Raw genomic sequence first — 22,186 nt, forward strand, 5'->3', positions numbered from 1 at the left:
CCATCTAGCTGGTGATACCAGTCCTCTAAGCCTTTCCTGAATTCAATCTCTTCCTTTGGCATTTCGTTTATGTTACACTTATTGCTCTTTCTAAAGTCGCTTGGAACTATGTGCTAATTTTAGCTCGTTAGTATTCTGCGATTCTGCAGGACACAGCATTCCATCCTGTAGGACACCTTATTCAAAAGCCGCGCCAGTCTAGTGCTTGTTTAATTGGCTTAATTAATTACCAATCACTTCTGTTTGGGAGATTTTGATTGGTCTCTCTTGTGTCCCGCCCTCTGAGACTCTTTAGACCAAGTTTTCCCCAAGGTGAATTCTCTGCTCTCTGGTTCCGCTTTTTCAACACACTGTTTCTAATGTGTTTACCTCTACTTCCTTTCTATTGGTTCCCTTCATCTTCTAAGAGTTGGCGCCGAGCGTTACTGATTGGCTTTTCTGGATGCCCATTGTGCCCACCCTCGTACCACGTGGCCTTCCTAACTTTAATTGGGCAACTCTACTAGCTCGTTTGTCAAAGATTGACGATTGATTGGCTGCTCTGAGGGAGGCCTGTGGAGGGGGCGGAGTTCTCGGGGCCCCGCCCCCAGTCCCCTGCCCCCAGGCGTTTTAGACAGTCACCGGCGGGGAGCCGAGAGTTTCCAGCTGCCCTCTCAGTCCCAGCGGTGATCCGCCTCCCGGCCCCGCCGAGCAGGCGGGTGGGGGGAAGCAGCCCAGACCGCAAGGCCATGGCCGTAGCCTCCTGCTCCTGCGCCGCCACTGGCCCTGAGCAATCGCCGTCTTCTGCGCGAGGGACCCCCATCTCCTCCGCAGGCTAGACAGCCGCGGCCGGGAGCTGCTATGCTCGCTCTGGGCCGCTGCCTCCCTTGCCCTCCGGCCGGCGCAGACGCCCCCTCCGCGGCTCAGTCGTGCCTCAGGTAACGTTGGGAAAGTGCCTGAGGACCAAGGCTCGGCATCCCTGCCGCGCGCGCAGCCTTGGCTTATGGGTCGCTGAGCACTGGACAATCCAGTGACTTACTTGAGATTCTCAAAGAAGCAGGGGACTGTCTCTCGCCCCTCTCCCCCCTTTCTTTCCCTTCTCACTTCCCTCAGAGTCCCGGGACAGTCCCCACCTCGTCTTAGAGGCCGAGAACCCACTCGAAGTTATACTCGCGTTGAGGTTGGGTCTGACCTTTCTCACTTGTGAAGTTGTGGATTTCTTCATATCCCGCCCCCCTATTGAGTGTGCCTCACTGGTCAGTACCCTCAGCTCCTGGAGCTGTGGATTCCCTCCGAAGCGTGCTCATCTCTCCTAACCACCCTGACTCCTATCCTAAGAGACTTCTCCTTTTCAGTCATTTACTTTTTAACCCTTCTTTTTGAAGACTCTTATCTAAACTACGATTCTGATTTAGCTGGAAATAACATCCAGATTAGTCGAATTGAAAAACTTCAATTTATACCTCTGAGAAAGACTTGTTAAAGAATTTGGACTTTATTTGTTGACACACGGAGCCACTGAAAGTTGTAAGCAGGAGTCTGATATAGATTATCTTTGGAAAATGTGAAAGACTGAAAGTAAAACCGGAGGGCAGAAGGCCCAGGTAGGCAGGGAACTATTGTGCTTCCGTGCCTGAGAGAGGATGAGTGAACTGGAATAGTTGTAGGAAATGAAGAGAATGGCATGAAATTCCAAGAATTTTCAGAATAGAATGTAGAGGGTTTTTGTTTTGTTGTCTGCTTTTCTGAGCAAGAATCTTTCATTGGTGTATTATACTGGTTTGGTGATGTTAATGGAAACAACGTAAAGAAGCAATTTTGAATAATGATAAATATGGTTTCGGACAAGTTCAATCCGAGTTTTTCAAATAGGGGTGGAGAATTGGTCATAAAACTGAGAAAGTTGGGCTCTAAAGACGTAAATTGGGATTATATAGGAATACTCGAAACCTTAGTGCCTCCTGGTAGTCCAGAAAGAGGATTGGGCTGAAAGACCTGGATCCGAATGGCAGTGTCAGAGAAGCCAAAGGAAGGCAGTTTCCAGGAGGGAGAGGATGCCCAGGGCTTCAGAGGTCAAGTAGAAGGGGAGTGCAAAGCCAGGGTGTTATCACACTAGACTGGCCTTATTTTTGTTGGGATCTGTTATCTGTAGATAAATCAGATTTCTCAGGAACTGTGGTAAGTTTCTGACGTGAGCATGATAACCGCAGGAATCATCAGTGGGAAACAGCAAGGATTTTCTTTTTTTTTTTTAGATTTATTTTCATTCTATGTGATGGGTGCTTTTTCTATTGGTTTGTTTTCAGACAGAATCTCACTGTGTAGTCCTGAATGACTTGGAACTCACTATGTAGATCATGCTGTATGGTGTATAAGTAAGTGTTTGCCTGTGTGTATGTTTGTGTTCTACATGTGTGATGGTGCCCTCAGAGGTCAGAAAAGGGCATTAGGCCCCTGGGACTGGGGTAATGATTGTTGTGGCTGCCATGAGGGTGCTAGGACTCCAACCCAGGTTCTCTAGAAGACAAGTGCTTTAAACCACTGAGCCTTCTCCAGCACCAAGGATAAAGGAGTTTTCTTTCTTCCTTTCTCTCTTTCTCCTTTCTTCCTTCTTTCCTTCCTTCCATCTTTTTTCTTAAACTCAAATCCATCTGCCTCTACTGGAATTAATAGGGTGTGCCACCACCAGATTCTACATTTTCTTCAACACCCTAAGAACAGGCAGACAAAAAACAAAACAAACCCCAAAAGATTGAGTGGATCCAAAACTGGAATTTGCAAAGCAGAAATATAAAATGGGAACTACGTTACAGGGCTAATGATAGTGTGGCTCTAAGAGTGACTGCAAAGTCTGAATTGGAAGTTATAAGATGTAAAATCTGGGGTTGAAGAGGTGGCTTAGCTTTTAAGAGCACTGGCTGTTCTTTCAGGGGACACAGATTCAGTTCCCGGTGATTACATACAACTATGTGTAACTCCAGTTCTGGGGGAGCCAACACCCTGTTCTGGCTTCCTTGGGCAACGCATGCACAGGATACACAGACATACATATAAACAAGACACTCATGCATATAAAATAAATGCTAATGTACTTAGAGAAGGAGGAGATAACCAGAACCGTGACAGAAGATTGGATTTGGTAAGAATACATGATTGGAAAATTCAGAATTCTTTCAAGGCCAAGGAAGAAAAAAAGGTGTAAGTGTCTGTGCTGTTGAAGGAAAGTGGTGCTATCGGTTATTAAAATGGTTCAACAGCGCTAAGGGCTGTGTTGACTCTGCCATCTGTAGGGATGTCATAATTACCCAATATGATAGCAGGAAATGGAACACAGCAGGTATTATAGGTGGGGCCTATCATCACCAAGGAGGGACTCACATGTTAGAAACTAGTATTCAGAGGTACAGATGTTTGTGTCTAAATTAACAGTGAGGTTCTCAGGCATCTGAGTGATTTCAATGCGAGGTATGTTATTCTTTATAGAGATAAATGTTTGGGATGGTTCCTCAAACACTCTCCTGTGTGATTTGGCATATGAAGGTCTTGGTTCTGGTTTAGACATGTATTTGCAAGGAGGCTAATAATCTGCCCTCTCAGACACTGCAGTGGTGTTTTCTACTTACAGTTTTAGTTAAGGATAAGAAGAAAATTGTTTCCTGCTTCTTTAGAGTAAAAAGGTGACTCGTTTTTAAAAATGTTCTTCTCCCTGTATTAAAGTGGTTATGAATACATCGTTAATATCTCACATTTCATTTTGTTCTGAAATATGAATGTTTTATTAGAGTTTGAAATCTCGGATAAGGACTTCTATGGGAGTTTTTTATCTTTCTAGTAAATGGAACCTTATTATGTTGTTCGTGTGGGTGATGGTGAATGTTTTGGACCAACAATGGGTATTGTGCTATTTTCTGAGTCATCAAATGAAGATGACTTCAGTGTGGTCTCAGTAAGGTTATTTTTGCTGAGTGTTCAGAGGGGCAGGTTGTTAACATATTTGTAATGTATCAACTATCCACGCTTGACATTTTTTTTTTTTTTTTACTATTTGTGTGTGTGTGTGTGTATGTGTGTGTGTGTGTATAAGTAGAGGACAACTTGGAGAAGTTGATTCTGACCTCCTACCACATGGGTCTTGGAGAATAAACTCAGGTCATCAAGTGTGACAGCAGGTACTTGTACCCATTTCTCTGGCCCTCTGGTATTTTATAAAGGCAATATGAAAAAGGGAAAATATTGGACATCTTCATGGTAAATCAAAACTGAGACCGTGTTATTAACTATATGGTTATAGGTAAAATACTTATCTTCTGTAAACCTTGGTGCTTTGTTTTGTTTTTTCAGTGTAATGTTTGAAGCTGGTGCTGTGGAGCTCTCCTGCAATCCTAGCATTCAGGAGAGTGAAGCAGGAAGGAGCATGTGCTTTGAGTTAGCATCCTGCTCTGCAGAGTCAGGTTCTGTCTCAAAAAATAGCAAAATAGTGTACTTTCCTCACTTTTCCTTAATAAATGCTTGTTCTGCTGAACACACACACACATACACACACACACACACACACACACACACACCAAAAAAACGTCCAAAAAAGTTCCTAAAAAAACATATATATATGTGTGTATAATGTATTTTATAAATATGGTACTTGAAAATATATTCAAATAGTTAAATATGAAACTATTTACATATAACAGGATTTTAAATATTTATGTATTTTGTATAAACAGTCACAGTCTTGTGACTGCTGTGTCTACCCAGTTCCATGTTCCCTTCATGCCTCTCAACCATTTTCTTAAAACTCTTTGGGTGCTCAGAACTGAAAATGGACCCAGATTCTTAAGCATGCTAGTCAGGTGTCCTGCTCAGCTGCCCTTTATAGTAGTAGGCCCTCAACTCACTCCCATTTTTATTTTTGAAGAAGGGATTTTTAAGGACGACCTTCAGCTTCTGATTTCCTGGGCATACAGGCCAGACCACCACAACCCAGCTGTCTGTGCATTCTTTTAGACGTCATTTAGGCAAATGCTTCCAAACATGAATATATAATCTTTCCTAGCAAAAGCTAATGGTTTCTCAAAGTTTTGGCTGCACTCCCTGGGCCTGTCTTTCTTTTAGTATATCCTGGGGGTGGGGGGGCTTTTCTGATTAGTACTTTGAGAGCTTTCTCATTTATAAAAAAAAGTTTAAACACTTGCCTTGTGTCCTGGGGAATTCTTTTGGGTGTAGATAGTTGTGGCCATGCATTCTGGCATTCTTAGTATTCATGAGGCTGAGGCAGATAGATCTTTGTGAGTTTAAGTCTAACCTGGTCTCCATATCAAGCTCCCTGATAGCCAGGACTACATAAAGAAAAACCTTATTTCAAAAATAAAACAAACATCCCCCTCCCTTTCTAGAAAAAACCTCTTTTGACCCTGAGATATCTTCATAGAGCTCTGTGTGTTATGTCTGCATCAGGGACCTTCGATTTTATATATATATATAAAATAGAGAGAGAGACAGAGAGACAGAGAGACAGAGAGAGGCTGAGTTAAGTTGTACAGAGTGGATGGACATTGGAGAGCAAGGGGTTCACCTCTGGGGCCCCAGGGAAATCTGAAGACACCTAGTATGCTTTTTAAGTTGCTGTTGGCTGAACCCAGAATTTGAATGGAGGAGGATTCATGCAAGACAGAGGAAGGCATCAATGCTTCTTGGTGGGGTAGAGCAGTCTTCATAAATAAATGACACTGGTCCCTGCTGAGCTCGTCCCACAAGCCTTCTCTACTTGGCCTAGGACTATTCAGTATTTAACAAAGATTTTCCATAGGCTGGTGTCTGTGTGTGTGTGTGTGTGTGTGTGTGTGTGTGTGTGTGTGTTTGTTTGCATTTGGGGCTATCAGCACCTGAAGGGGAAGGTTACACACAGCAAAAGGGAGGCCAATGTAGGCTATATGAATCCCTGTTTCAAAAACCAAGACAAAAGCAACAACAAAATGGGCTGGTGATGTGGCTTGGTGGGTAAATATTCTCACCACAGAGTCTCACAGCTTGATCTCAGGGACCCACATGGTAGATGGAAGGAGAGAACCGATTCCTACAGATTGTCCTCTGGCCCTCCCTACACACAGATAAATGAAATGTAATAGAAAAAATGTTTAGAGAAACATCAAAAAGTCATTGAATTGGTATTATAACTTGTTCCCTATTGTGCACATCCCTTTAGCCTTTTACTATTCTAAGCAGTGCTGTAATGTGGACCCTGAACATGTCATTTTACATGTGTGCAAGGGGAATTGCAGAATAGATTTACAAAAGCAGAATTTTTAAAGTTGATATATATTTACTACCAGGAACTGCTCAGTTTCCTTCCTCGGGTATTTTCCCATCTACATTGCCTGTGCCATAGCTAATGCTTAACCAGTGTTTTGTACAGTGAATACCATTCTAGGAGGTTTATGTATATTGCCTCATTTAAACTTAGTAAAAGACTGTTGAGGTGGGCACTGGTACTATCTGGTTCATTGCGGCCGAGCTGCAGAGATGCCTGTAAGCACTGTGACTGGAGGCCCAGTGCTGTTAGGCTTGTGCCTGTTGTTATCAGTCTAGGAGTATTGCCAATGCGATAGAAACAAGCGATAGATAACTCTGAGTGGCTTAGTTGTTTTATTTTAATTATGCTGAGATGAAGCATCTTTTATGTTCAAGTCATAACTTTCTGATGGGTCAGGGATCTCTATCATTCTGATATTTGCCTTTCTGACGTCTTCTGTCTTCTATTCCCCTATAGAAGTTCTAGATTTCTGTGCTGATAAACTTTTCGATCTTCTTTTATGGCTGTTGGATTTTAAAATATAAGAAGACAGGCTTCCCACATTTCAGTCCTGCTGTCTAAATCTGCCCAGCTGGGACAGGGACACAGAATTGTAAGGGTCAAAGTGCTTTGTGAACTGTAAATCATTAGACAGATAAAATGTAGTGTTGTTTATTAATTTGTCTTCTGAACAAGTTGTACAGAGGCTGTCATGACTTCCTCTGTATTAAATAGAATAGAACGATATGATTTTTGTGCAGTATAGGAAATTAGGAGCCGGGTCTGATAGTACAGGCCTTTACTGGGCACTTGGGAGGCAGAGGCAGGCAGATCTTTGTGAATTTGAGGCCAGCCCGGTATCAAAGTGAGTTTCAAGACAACCAGGGCTCTGGAAAGAAACTCTCTCAAAAACCAAAACAAAACAAGAAAAAGAAGAAGAAAAAATTCTGATGATTTTATTGTTAATGTTTTCCTAGCACAGTTTGCATGGGCTCTTTTTTTCAAAATGATTTCCACAATGAATTCATTGTGATAATCTTGATAAATTTGCATATTTTATTTTTTAATATATTTAAATTTTTTCCATTCATTAGCTATGTATGGAAGCAACACATTTAAGGAGAAAAAGCAATACAATGTATACATCATTACTGAAAATTTTATGGTATCATATCAAAAAGGACTTTAGAAAAGAATTTCTAATTTCAGGAAACTTTTACATTCAGAAATAAATCCACAGAACACCACATTCCTTTCTTGACTGTCAAGTACCAGTGCTCTGGCTTTTGGAATGATTTCAGCCACTAGGTTATTAGCCATAATGTGTTCTGGTTCTTATTCTTTAATTACTTTTACAGTGTGCCTTCAGTTGATCTTACACATTCAATTAATTTAGTTGTTAGCAACTTTAAAAAAGACATTTAATAATTATGTGCTTGGGGATTGGAGAGATGACTCTGTGTTTAAAGTCATTGGTTACTCTTGCAGAGAGCCCAGATTCAACACTCACGATCCACATGGCAGTCTCACAACCATCTGTAACTCTAGTTTTAGGCCTCTGATGCTGTCTTCTGGCTTTGGTGGTCACTGTGTACATGTGATTGATATACAGACAAAATGTGCAGGCAAAACACCAATATACACAAAATAAAAATGAACCTAAAAATGTATGTGTGTGTGTGTGTGTGTGTGTGTGTGTGTGTGTACATGTGTACTTATGCCACATGTGTTCAGGTGCTCAAGGAGGCAAGAAAAGAATGTTAGCTCCCCTGGAGTTGGAACTGTAGGTGACTGCGAGTCACCTGACATGAGTTATGAGTTCTGAACTCAGGGTTCTCTGGAAGAGCATCAGGTGTTCTTAACCTCTGATCTCCTTCTTTAGCCCTTCTGAGATCATTAGAAGTATTTTTCTTCTTCTATTTCTATTAATGTGTGGTTAGTAGATGCCTTTATTTGTGCATCTTTATTCATCTTGCTAACTAGCATCATTTTGGGCTATCTCTTTGCACTGAGACCATTTCCTACCACTCTTTTCAGCTGAGTGGGCTTTTTTTTTTTTTTCCCTTTTTTTTTTCTTTTTTCATATTTTAGTTTTTTTTTTTTTTTTGTATTAGAATGTGACTAGAGGTTTTGAATTTTTACTCTCACATTAGCTAAGGTTCATAAATATATATGCTGCTTATTCTGAGTACAGTTCCTGCTGGTTGGCACAAATTTATAACATTGGGAAACTCAGAAAAATTGTGATTATCAAAGTAATGCAAGTAATGCATATCCACTAATGAATTGGAAAATATCAAAACCAAAGGCAAAGGAGAACACTGGGAAGCTAGTGTAGTGGCATGTGCCTGTGATCTCAGTACAGGGTCTTAGGGATCTTAAGTTTGAAGATAGCCAAGAGTACATAGCAAGATGTCTCAATCAAGCTGGGGATGAGAAAAGAGTTGGAAGCTGAGAGGATTTCAGAAGAAGATAAAAGTTTCTCATAGTCTGCCTGTCTTAGTGTTCTGTTCAGGTGAAGAGATACCATGACCAAGGCAACTCTGATAAGAATAAACTTGTTTTCTTTTTTCAAGACAGGGTTTTTCTATGTAGCCTTGGCTTTCCTGGAGCTCAGTAGACCAAGCTAGCCTTGATTTCAGAGTTTCAACTGCCACTGCCTCTTGAGTGTTGGGATTAAAGGTATGTGCTACTACTATATTTAATTGGGGGCTTGCTTATAGTTTTAGAGGTTTAGTCTATTGTCATGACAACCATTAGCCTGGGTTCTGGGTTAACAAAATATGGAAGACCCAAAAATTAGCATTATCTACTAAACCACACACACAATGAGAGAGCAAACAATTGGGCCCTACAGGGGTTTATGAAACCTCAAAGCCCACCTTCAGTGACACACTTCCTCCTACGAGGCCACACCCACTTGTCCTTCTGATCTTTTCAAGCTCCCTGGTACTAAGCATTCAAATATATGGAACTGAAAGGGCCATTTTAAAAAAAGACTTATTTATTTATTTTATGTATATGAGTGCTCTATCTGCATGTACACCTACTTTCGTGTCAAAAGAGTGCATCAGATCTGATTACAGATGGTTGTGAGCCACCATGTTGTTGCTGGGAATTAAACTCAGGACCTCTGGAAGAGCAGCCAGTGCTCTTAACCACTGAGCCATCTCTCCAGCCCTGTAGGGCCACTCTTATTTAAACCACCACACTGCCCAGGATTCACTAAGTTAGTAGTTGTTTTGAATCTCTATATATCCTCTTTTGTTTGCATGTCTCTCAAGGGCTTGCTTGGCATGGTGTATGGCCTCTAGGAGATGCTAAATAAAGAATTTTTTGATTAAACAAATGAAAGAATAAATATATGTCAACCATGAATTCTAGCACTCTGGAGGCAGAGTTCGAGCCAATCAGTAATACAGAGTAAATTCAGTATAGCTAGGGCTACACAGTGAAATCCTGTTTCAAAAACAAAAACAAGAAAAAAGAAAGAATGAAAAAATTTTAAATATAGAGTTTGAATCTCCATAAGGTGAGATAGCTCAGTTAATAAAGTGCTTATGGTACAGGCCTGAAGATTTGACTCAAGTTTGATCTCCAAATCTTATTTAGAAAGCTGGCATGTATCTATAATCCCAATGCTAGGGAAATAGAGAAGATAATCCCAGAGGCTCTTTGACCAGTCAGTCAGTCTAGTAAAATCAGCAAGATCCAGTCAGAGACTCTGTTCTCAGACAGAAGTAGACATGCGCATATGCACATGCACCAGAGCACACTTCAAACACTTGACAACAAAAAGCCAAACTAAATACAAAACAAAACTCGAAAATTTAAACTCAGTGTCTAAATTTTACCTTTCCCCCACAATCGTACATTTTGACTTCTATCCAATACTAAAATTTATGTACCATAATTCATTTGACAATGAGCGCGTTCAAGTTCTGGTCTGTAAGTAGCTCATAGTCCAGAAGAAAACAGATAAGCAACAGTTAATGTACAGTAAGATAACCGAGATAAGGATTGGAGCAGGACTGTATATCAAAGCACAGACAAAGGACATTGAAAGGTCAGAGAACGCCTCTCATTTCAGTTGATTCTATGTGGAAGAAACCAATAAAAACACACCGAGGAGAAAAAAAATGTCACATGCATGGGCACTGGCGTGCGTGCAAGCCTTACAAATAAGCAGCTCAAAAGAGAGAGGCTTCATTCTGGCCTGCAATCTCAGGTGAAGCCAAGGTGGGAGGACTTTGAAGCAGCCGGTCACATCTGCTCATAACCAGAAAGCAGAGAGAATAAGTTAGCATGCTATCATTCAGTTGCCCTTCTCCAGGGTCAAAGTCAGGAGTGGTGTTCTGCCCAGGACATGGGGCTTCTCACCTGACTAAGGCCGTCAAGATGGTCCTCAGGGGCATACCCAAATGAGGTGACTATCATATGATTCTAGATTTTGCCAAGTTGACAGTTAACAATAAGCACATAAGTAGATTGTGTCTATGGATAGAGTCAAGATGGATGAAATCGGAGGTAGGGGGCAGGAGAGATAGTTCAGCAGTTAAGAGATTAACTACAGCTGGGTGGTGGTGGTATGCACCTTCAATCCCAGCACTCTGAAGGCAGAGGCAGGCAGATCTCTGAGTTTGAGGGCAGCCTTATCTACAGACTGAGTTCCAGGACTAGGCGCTAGAGAAGCCCTGTCTGAAGCCCTCCTTCACAAAACAAACAAAACAATAGGAACAACAAACAAGCAGATATCTTTGAAGATTTTACCCTTCTTTGTTGAGACAGAATCTTGAGCTGTAGCTTGGGTTGGACTCAAACTCAGAGATCCAACCTCAGCCTTCTCTTTGGGATAACAGGTGTGAGTATTATGCCCAGCCCACTAAAGATTGTCTTGTGTGATATATGAAAACTTTTTATAGGCTGTAGTTCACTTCCAGCTAGTCTGAAATGCTGTTCAAGTCATTCATATCTATGAAATAGTGGGGGATATTATTAAAGAAAATATGTTTTGGTATTTATTTACTGGCTGCTGTTTTAACGATTACCTTCAGATCCAGTATTCAAATAACATAATATAGACTACAAAGCTAGTGTTTTTCCTTTATTGGAAAAAAATCTATAAGAATCTGGACAGCGGACAGGGGATGTAGCTTGCTTGCTGGAGTATTTGCCTAGAGTGCGTGAGTTCTGGATGGCTGTATGAAGCTGCTATGGTGGTGCCTGCCAGGAACCCTGTTATTTAGGAGGTAGAGGCAGAGGGTCAGAAGTTTGTTGTCATCCTTGATTGCACAGCTTAATTTTTTAAAATTGCATTTCTTTATTCTGCGTGGGTGGGGTTTTAGCGCATATGAGGATGTCAAAGAACAAAGTTCAGGAGTCAACTCTTTCCTTAATGTGGGAACCAGAGGTTGAACTCAGGTTGGCAGGTCTGCTCCATAAGCACTTTTACCTGCTGCGCCATCTCATTGACCTCATGTGGGCAGTTCATAGAAGGAATTCCTAGCCAGATATGGTGGTAATTTAGTACTCAGAAGGATGAGGCAGGAGGGTTACTATGTGTTCCAGGCCAGCCTGGACTGCAGTGTGAAACTATCTCAATAAAACAACAAACTAACCAAATAAATACTACAGAGATTCCTCTAAATGGTTAAGACATTTGAACTAATTTACCTCCAAATGCCTTTGTAATTCTCAGCCCAAGTTTCTATTTTATATGGTGGCCCATTGCCTGGCCTGAACCTGGTGGGTCTAGTTTCATAGCAAATATGGTAGTTACTCAAAAGAACCAATACACTTTTAAGAACTATCTTTTGATCTGTCTGGCACTGGTAGGTACTATTGTGATGTTTGCAGCTAAGTAGGGGATGTCAGTTTTCTGCTAGAATGCCTTTGGTTTGAATGGCAATTGCAACTTACTATTTCCCGCAGGGTGTCGAGCTCAGCAGTATTGATTTAGCTTTAATTATGCAGCCATCCTGGAATGTGTCTCATGTGCTGTGTGGGTCCATGAAACAGACAGCTGCTGAGCTGACCTGTCGTGGAGATTTGCCATGTGTTGGGTCTTGAAACACAGCTAATGTGCTTGTCAGTGTTCCTAGTCTGGACAGTGAACGGCCGATTTACTTATCACACAGAACAAATTCTTACTTTATTTTTAGATCAGTTAAAGAGTTTTTATGATTTTAGAAAAAACAAAATGATAAGGACATCGACATATTTTTTTTCTATTCTTTATATCTTGGTTGTAAAATTTGCTATTCACTTTGAGAATCTTCCTCACCAACTTTTTTATTTGTTTAGTTTTTGGTGTTTGTGTGTGTGTGTGTGTGTGTGTGTGTGTGTGTGTGTGTGTGTGTGTGTTGTGTGTTTTTCAAGACAGGGTTTCTCTGTGTACCCCTGGCTGGCTGACCTAGAATTTGCTCTGTAAACTAGGCTGGCCTCAATTCATCACCAACTTTACGGATACTGATTCTGTATTTGGGTGGACATTGAAGATTCTCAGTACTGGCTGGCAATATGCTGTCCTGTTATCAGTTGATAGTGCTTCAGTATATTGTAGGGTTTGATTTGTGTCTTCACTACTGTGAACTGTTGCTTACCTTGTTTTTGATGTTAGTATATAACAAACCTGTGGATGTAGGGATATAGCACAGTTGGTAGAATGCTTGCCTACCAAGCACAGAGCCCTGGGTTAAATCCCCAGCAGAGCATAAAACTCTGTGTTGGCTCACATCTGGGAAGTAGAGTCAGGAGTATCAGAAGTTCAGGGTTATCCTTAGCTAAGCTACTTAGGGAATTTGAGGTCAAGCTGGCCTTCCATGAGACCTTGTCTCCAAAAGAAAGAAAAGGAAATGAACACAGTATGTTTAAACAGTATTGAAGGAACAGCAATGAACTGGCATCTTTATCCCCTGCTAGTTTGTCATCCATTTCTTAGAAAATCTGTTTGTGGGAGGGGGAAACGGCAACAACAACAAACGATCCTCCGCATTAACAAAACCCCCAAACAAACAAACAACAGTTTAACAACAAAAAGAAGTTTGAGGATCAATGGTAGTTTTTGCTTTATAATAATTGACTGAAGTCTTTTAAAAGCCTTAGAACAGTGGTTCTCAACCTTCCTAACACTGCCACCCTTTAATATAGTTCCTCATGTTGTGGCCAGCCCCAACTATAAAATTATTTTTGTTGCTACTTAATAACTATAATTTTGCTACTGTTATAAGTCGTGATGTAAATATCTGATATGTGACCCTCAAGGGAGTCTCAACCCACAAGTTAAGAACCCCAGCCTTAGAGGTTGCTGGCAAGATACGTTTGTATACATTTTAGTCTCTTTGTTCAGGGAGGCTAGAGACTAGTAGTAATTTCCTGTAATTAACAGGAATGTTGCTATGTTTGTGGAGGGAGACTATACTACTTTATAGTGGTAACTTAACTCTTGAACCCCGTCTGTATTGATTATCTTCCAACAGGCCTTAATTTGACTATCTCTCCTTTTTATTACTTGAGACAGAAATCTCCCTGTGAATCCATGGCAAGGGAAATTGCTTTATAGATCAGATGCACCTACCTCTCTCCCCCATTGCTTGGATTAAAGATGTGTGCTACCACACTCAGTGACCTTACTCCCTTTTATGGAAGATAATGTATACTTTGCAGAGATATTGTGAAGATTAGAGGAAACATACATAAAATAATTGGTTGGGGCTGGAGAGATGGCTCAGTGGTTAAGAGGACTCTTCTTCCAGAGGACTTTGGATCAATTCCCAGCATCTACATGGCAGCTCACAAGTGTTGGTAGCTCTAGTTCCAGGAGATCTGACACCCTCACACAGACATTCATGCAGGCAAAACACCTATGCACATAAAATAAAATCAAAAACAGAAACAATTTTCAGAATGTATGGGCCATGGCAAGTGATGCCTGCAATTACCTATAGAAACATTTCAGCTAAGAGGGTGATCTGAGAATCCTGAGAGTTTTCTTGATTCACTGGGAAATGGGTTATAGAATTGCTATTTGGGAAAGATTTTAAAAAAAAAGTATAGGATATTTACTCCACTACCTTTTTTTCAGTTGACTCCCAACTAATTTTAAAAAATGATTATTGTAGATTGTCCTAAAGCTGTTGTATTTTAATGTTAATTCCACTTCCCCAAGAAGGGCTGCCTAGTCACATGACTCCAACTGAACCTTCCCATTTTTATTAGTAAAATAGCTCTCTCTCTTTTGCTTTCTCTTGGCCTCTTGCTATCTCTTTCTCTCCCCTCCCACCCCTCCTCTCCCATTCCTCCCCACCCACCACATGCTCATGCCAGCCTCTACTCCTCTTCTCCACTTCTCTCTCTTTCTGCCTCTACTACCCTCTTAACTCCCCTTCCCCATGCCCTGAATAAACTCTATTCTATACTATACCATCGTGTGGCTGGTCCCTCAAGGATTCCCAACATGGGTCCCCCAGAGGCATCCCCCTTTCCCACGTGCCTCGCTGCACCTCCATGGACCATACCCCCCCCCCCCTTCATCTTTTTCCTAACAAGGGCCCTTCTTTTGGAACCTCTTCTGGAATATAAAATGGGAAGAGTCAGCCCATACCCTCAAACTGTCCAGTGAGTCACCGAAAGTTTTCTGGCTGGGTCATGGTGAGCTCTTTAAACATGTGATTATCAACCAGGCATAATGGCACACACACCTTTAATCCCAGGACTAGGGAGGCCAAAACAGATCTCTGGGAGTTTGAGGCCAGCCTCATCTAACTGGTAATTCCTGACCAGACAAGGCTACCTGTACAGTGAGACTCTTGTCTCAAGATATTTTATATTTTATCTTGAGATAAAAAATAATAAATTATTGCCAGGTGTGGTCATAAAAAAATAATTAGTAAAATAAAGGAAAGCCAGTGACTGGGCAGGGCAAGGGAAGTAGAGAGGGCTGAGAGCTCTGAGGAGGTCAGAGGACTGAGGTTAGAGATCGTGGCAACATGGAGGTTCCCAAGGACCAGCTAGACCCAGGTAATATTGCTTGGTGTTAAGAAGCTATGAACATTAAGGATTTTACAGGTCTAGTATCTCATCTCATAAAGAAAGGCAGTTTGTATTTTTTCTATTTGATGCAGTCTTGTTCTGTAGAGGGTTTGTGGATTGAGAGTTGAATATTGTGTTTGTGGGATTTTGGGGTATAGAAATACTCCAGGACAGAGGCAGAGAACAGGTGGTAGTAAACCGCCAAGGGAAGGGAGTTGCATGGACGAGTTAGGCCCTGTTGGTGGCTCAGACTGGGCTCCAGAGGTGTGTGGGGCTCCAGAGGTGTGTGGGGCTCCAGAGGTGTGTGGGCTCCTCAGGGTCGGGCCTGAGGAGTGAGATCTCAGGGACAGTAAAGAGATAACCGTTTTTTATTTTTTAATATTTATTACAACAAATTATATTTACATTTTATTTATTTAGTGTCTGCCCATGCACACACTCCTTATTTGTTTAGGTAGAGGGTATGGACAACTTCTTGGAGTCAGTTCTCTCCTAGGTCTTGGGGACAGAATTCTGGTGCAGGTCCCTTTACCCACTGAGCTGTCTCACCAGCCCCCATCACAACTTTTTTTTTTTAAAGATTTATTTATTTTATGTCTGTGAGTACACTGTGACTGTCTTCAGACACACGGGAAGAGAGTATCAGATCCCATTACAGATGATTGTGAGCCACCATGTGGTTGCTGGGAATTGAACTCAGGACCTCTGGAAGAGCAGTCAGTGCTCTTAACTGCTGAGCCATCTCTCCAGCCCTCCCATCACAACTTTTAATTCTTTTGTTTGTTTGTTTGTTTTAGAGTGACACAAAAGTTTATTTAGCAAAACGTTTTGTATGAAAATGTACGTGACCTAATTCACAATCAAACAGGCCTTTGGGAGGGATGTGGACACACTGCTGAACACTGGTCAGACTCTTTCCAAGGCTTCTAACATGATGACTGTTTCCTCGGATGACCACTGTTGCCCGGTAGTTGCTATCACCACCCACTCATCAATCACAAGGTTCATAAAGGGATCAAAGCCCGCCCCGTAGCCTTCCTTGTACGTGCCTTCCACCGCTTAACTTCAAAGTTCAGGAGGGTGGGCTTTGCTCATGGTGACTCCTCAGCCGGCTTGGCACAATGGGGAAAGAGTCACAACTTTTCATTCTACCTGCTTTGTTTCTTTTAAAAAGTTTTTAAGGCTGGGTGGGGGTAGTATCCATCCACCTTTAAACCCATCACAGGGTTGATCTTTGTGAGTTTGAAGGCAGCTTAGTCTACAGAGCTAGTTCCAGGACAGCTGGGGCTGCACAGAAGAAAAAAAAAAACTTTCTTGAAAAATTAAAAAAAAAAGGAAATGTAGTTTTTGGTGTTTTGCCTGCATGTGTGTGTGAGCACCGTGTGCATGTAGTGTCTGAGGAGATCTCAAGAGGGTGTCATATCCTCTGGAGTTACATACCAAAGGTTGGGAGCCAAATGTGGGTGCTGCTGAGCCATCTGTCCAGTGCAATCTCAATGTAAATGAAATAACTTTAAAAAAGAGGCTAAGAATTTCCCTCTCTCCCTTTTCCCTCTTTCCTTTCCTCCATCCTCCTCTGCCCCTCAACTCTCCTGTCTTCTGTCTAAAAGTCCAAGTTGTAACACAAGTACAAAAAAATGTTTGGCCAGGTGCAGAGGCAGGAGGATCTCTGAGTTTAAGGCCAGCCTGATTGTGTAGCAAGTTCTAGGTCCTCCAGGGCTTTATAACTAGAGTGTCTTAAAATCCAAACAAGAAATGTGTTTGTTTCCTTGTAAGTCACATAATTTTGGCATTTTTTTGAAAGACCACTGAAGGCCATTTTCTATTTAAGGACAAAAGCGATGGAGCTTTTCCAGTACAGGCCTCTGAGCCTGGCCCTGCTGGCATTCCAGGGAGGGCAAGTCTTTGTTGTGCAGGACTGTGCTCTGCACTGCAGGACATTTAGTCTCTGGCTCCTGCCCACTAAAATGCCAGGCTTGCCTACCCCACACCCCCAACCCTCCTCGACAAGGAGATCCAGCCTCCCTCAGGCAGATTTTCACATGCCTCTAGTTGAGCAGCAGTGAGACCCTACCTGAACTATTATATGAGGAGATGGAGTATTACCAATTTTTGTTTTTAAAAAAGTCCACATTTTGTCTGGGCGTGTGCTCAGTGAAGAATGCTTAACTAGTATGTGCAAGACTCTGGGTTCCATCACCAGTAAGAAGAAAGTCCAAGTTTTTACAAGCTTAAAATAACTCACACGTAGCTGTCAGGTTTGGCACATGTTTGTTGTTAGCACTTGGGAAGCAGAGGCAGGTGGATGTCTGAGTCTGAGGCCAACCTGGTCTACAGAGCTAGTGTTAGGACAGCCAGGGCTCCATGAGGAAATCTTGTCTCCAAAAACAAAAAAAGCTCAAAACAAACAAATCTCTCATACTGAAAAAGTAGTCTATATAGTACATGTTTTTCTTCTTCCTTTCCTTCTCCTCCTTTTTTCTCTTAAGATCTCATGTGACTCAGGATGCCCTCAAACTCACGATAACCGAAGATTCCTTGAATCTGTAATCATCCCACCTCCATTTCCTGGGTTCTGGAATTACAGGCGTGTGCGCCACATCTGGTGATGTCAAGGGATGAACCAGGTTTTGGACATTAGGCAAACAAAAATGAATGCCTTTCAATCATTGCATCTTTCTGGTAATTGTAAGACTTATTTTAATTGTCTTTTCCCCCCAAAATTTATATTTTGAAGGGTACCAAAAGTGTCAAAAGGTACTATTCCAGGTCTGGAGAGATGGTTCAGTGGTTAAGAACACTAGCTGCTTTGGGTTCAGTTCCTAGCACCTGTATGGCGGGTCACAACCATCTGCTTCTAGCTGTAGGAGATACAGTGTTCTCTTCTGACCTCTGAGGGTACCAGGCGCTCACCTACACACATGCAGGCAAAACACTTCACATAAAGTAAAAATACCCACACATTTTAAAAAAGGTGATACTCTGGAAATAAGACCTAAGACAAGTAACCCAGGGTCAGAAAACATCTTACTTAACATTTCATACATTACAAATAGTATATTTTCAGACTTTCAAATTAATCACTTTCAGATTTTAAAACTCTGGGTGGAAGGAGAGAACTGCAGGTTATCCTCTGCTCCAACTCCTCCCCCCAAGGAAAGAGTTATTTATTTATTTACTTTTAAACAAGGTCTCACTATGTATTCTTTTTTAAAGATTTATTTATTTAATATATGTGAGTACACTGTCTTCAGACACACCAGAAGAGGGCATCAGATCCCATTACAGATGGTTGTGAGCCACCATGTGGTTGCTGGGAACTGAACTCAGGACCCCTGGAAGAGCAGCCAGTGCTCTAACCACCGAGCCACCTCTCCAGCCCCTCACCATGTATTCCTGGCTGTCCTGGAACTCACTATGTAGACCTCAAACTCTCAGAGCTCCAACTACTGGGATTAAAGGTACACGCCACCATGCCTGATAACTTTAAACACTTATTTTGTGTGCATATGTGTGTGTGATTGTGTATGTTCACATACCCAGAATAAGAGAACAGGCACCTCCTCTGTATAGGTCAGAGAACAGCTTGCAGAAGTTGGTTCCTTTTACCATGTTACTCCAGGGATCAAGTTCAGGTTGTCAGCAGGCACCTTACTCACTTTGCTGAGCCTTGTCAGCAGCCTTTTGTGTGGTGGTAGGTTTGTGTGTTTATCCATACCTTTCTGGCCTTTTATGGCTAATTAAAATTTGTCAAGAGTGCCAGGTGGGATGGTGCTTTTAATCCCAACACTGGAGTATCTTTGAGTTCAGAGACAATCTGGTTTACGAAGTGCGTTCCAGGACAGCCAGGGCTACACAAAGAAGCCTGTCATCAAAAACCAAAACCAAAACCACACAGCAGCAACAAAAAAAAAAAAAGCAGTGAAGGAACTGAAGAGAAGGCTCATTAATAAGAGCACGGAAGTACTCTTGGGAGTTTGACACCTAGCACCCAGGAATTCATGCCTGCATTCACATGCACATACTCATACACAGACACATGTGCACACACACACACCACCATATGAGAACATACAGCCCTCACAAACTTGTACACTACACCATGCATGCCTATATAATAATGAAGTAAAAATGAGTAATGAATTAAGGGGACTGCACTGTCTAATTCATCCTACCTGCCTAGTGATTAATATTTATGACTTGTATAAGTTAGACTCTCGTGTAAGTTTCCACAGTGCTTTTGAGACTTTAGTGTAGGCTGTAAATCCTTGGACTGCAGTGGAACCGTTACAGAGTAGTTTGAGGATCTGGAGGCCTGGCTCCATACTGGGCTGCTGTTTATTCGCCAAATTGTTTTGTGTTTTCTTGGCCTACACATGTTGAATAACTGTTATATTAGCAACAGACTTAAGAAAAAGAAAAAAAATGAAAATATTTTATTTTAAAAAGTTTTAAGCCAGGACTCTGGGGGGAGTGGTGTGAGTACCTTTAATCCCAGTGTTTAGGAGGCAGAGGCAGGGGGATCTCTGTGAGTTGAAGGCTAGCCTGTTCTACATAGAGAGACCCTGCCCTAAATAAACAACCCAAAAACAAAATAAAAAATGTAAACTGTAGAAAAATACAATTTAACAAATACTACTTATATAAGTATTTGTCAGGTCTTAGAAACCTGGGACAACTTTTGGGACCTGACAGTATTATCATAAATAAAACATTTATTTTAAAATTAATTTTTTGGAGACAGGATCTCTATTTATTGGTGTTGTACTATATCGAACTTAAAAAAAAAAAAAAAAAAAAAAAGAGAGAGAGAGAGAGAACTTGTGGGAGTTGATTCTTTGTTCCTCCACGTGGGTCCCACGGAGTCAGCTCGGGCTGCCAGGCTTGGTGGCTCGAGCCCTCGCCAGCTTGTAAGGTTTTGTTTTTGTTGTTTGTTTTCCAGACAAGGTTTCTCTGTGTAACTGTGGCAGCCCTGAAACTTGCTTTGTAGACCAGGCTGGCTTTGAACTCAGATTTGCCTGCTTCTGCCTCCCAAGTGCTGGCATCAAAGGTATGCGCCACCACCACCTGGCAGGTTTTGTTTTTAGTAAAAGGAAATAAAACACAAGCATTCGAATCCTTTTTATTTTCATTTCATGTCTCATTTTCCCCTATCAAAGCAGCTGCTATTTGGAATTCAGTCTATATTAGTGATTTTTCTCCTTGCTGTGAACAGGTACCTCTCAAAAAGCAACTTAAGGAAGAACTTGTATTGGCCTACAGTTCTGAGAGGATGTTGTTCTTGACGGTAGGGAAGGCATGGTGGCAGGTAGCTTTATAATTGTGGGAGTTTCCTGCTCACATCTCATGGATAAGGAAGCAGAATCCTGGTTCTCATTTGTTTTTCACTCTGTCCCCCTTGCTCATATGTTCCAAGGTGACAGTCAAAAGGAACTATCACAAGCCCATCCTTTATTAATTTGATACACAAAGCAGTGTTTCTCAACCTCCTTAATACCACAACTTTTCATATACTGTAGATTGTCTTAAATCTGTTTGTATTGTAATGTTAATTCAACTTCCCCAAGAAGGGCTGCCTAGTCTTGTGACTCCAACTGAACCTTCCCATTTTAATTAGTAAAATAAAGGAAAGCCTGTGACTGGGTGGGGCGAGGGGGGTGGAGAGAGCTGAGAGGTCTGAGGAGGAGAGAGAATAGAGGGTGAAGGTCATGGAACATGCAGGTTCTGTTCCCAAGGACCAGCTGGACCCAGGTGGGATTGATTGGTGTTAAACAGCTATGAACATTAAGGATTTTACAGGTCTAATATCTCATGTAGAAGGTCAGTTTGTATCCTTGTCTATTTGATGTAATCTTGTTGTGTAGAGGATTTGTGGATTGAGAGTTAGATATATAAGCCTGTATGAAAAGTTATCTGGCTGTAAAGTTGTACTTATGTGGGATTTTGGGGTATAGAAACACACTGGGACAGAGGCAGAGAACAGGCGGTAGAAAACCACCAGGGAAGGGAGTTGTGCAGAAAAGTTGCTACTATGAATATATTGTAATATAAATATCTGTGTTTTTCCAATGGTCTTAGGCAACTTCTGTGCCTAACTTCTGAAGGGTTAGGGACCCACAGATTGAGAACTGTGACTTTAATGTGTAATATTCCACTCATGGCCCCTCTTGGCCCAGTGTCAATATATTTTTTTCTTGCTCAGAATTTTCTTTTTAATTTTTATTTCAATCCAGACCATTTCTCTTTTTGCCCCTCCCCTCCATTTCTCCTCATTTTCTCTTCAGAAAAGGGCCTCTATGGGTATCAGCCAGCCATAGCATGTCAAGACGAGGCATGTAGTAAGACGAGGCATCTCCTCTTCTATTAGAACTAGACAAGGTGGCACCTGCTTCCTTCAGTGTTCATCATATGATGCAAAATGTCCTTAGGTCATTGTTTACAAGTCCCCAAAGCCTAACCCTGTTCACAAGTCTAGAGTCTCTTCTGAGTCTCAAGATGTATTCTCTGCCTCTGTCTCTCTTGGCTGGGTCTCCTGTAGCTCAGACTGATCTTAAGAATCACAGTATACGTAGCAGCACAAATATCAAACCATGTAGTTTCATGGCTCCTCATGACATTGTCTGGGCCCCAGTGGACTTGAATAGCCCTGACCCTTCAGTATGCCTACAGTATACACAGCCATCCTCTTGGGTAAGCTGTGCTCAGTACCTGCCTTACATTTCTGGTGCCTCCAGTATATAGTCTCCACTGTAAGTCAGGCTTTATCCACAGGCCACTCAGTATTCCCAAGCATAGACTCCAAACCTGCTGCATGCTGCTTAGCCTCAGTAGCTCTGCTAACTTGGTGCCAGCCTCCATGATTGCCTATTGTATCTGGAATGCCTGAAAAAT

General features: G+C 41.8%; 1 protein-coding gene across 1 annotated transcript in view; it reads left to right on the plus strand.

The window, feature by feature from the left end:
• Nucleotides 1-837: 837 nt before the first annotated feature.
• Nucleotides 838-22,186, plus strand: part of TESK2 (testis associated actin remodelling kinase 2) — a gene marked incomplete at its 3' end in the record, with an annotated part of 84,878 nt that continues 63,529 nt past the window's right edge. The window contains exon 1 of the mRNA XM_080921530.1: nucleotides 838-917. The remainder of the gene's footprint in view (nucleotides 918-22,186) is intronic.

Source organism: Micromys minutus (assembly GCF_963924665.1).
Source record: "Micromys minutus genome assembly, chromosome: 9".
NCBI classification, from domain to species: Eukaryota; Metazoa; Chordata; class Mammalia; order Rodentia; family Muridae; genus Micromys; species Micromys minutus.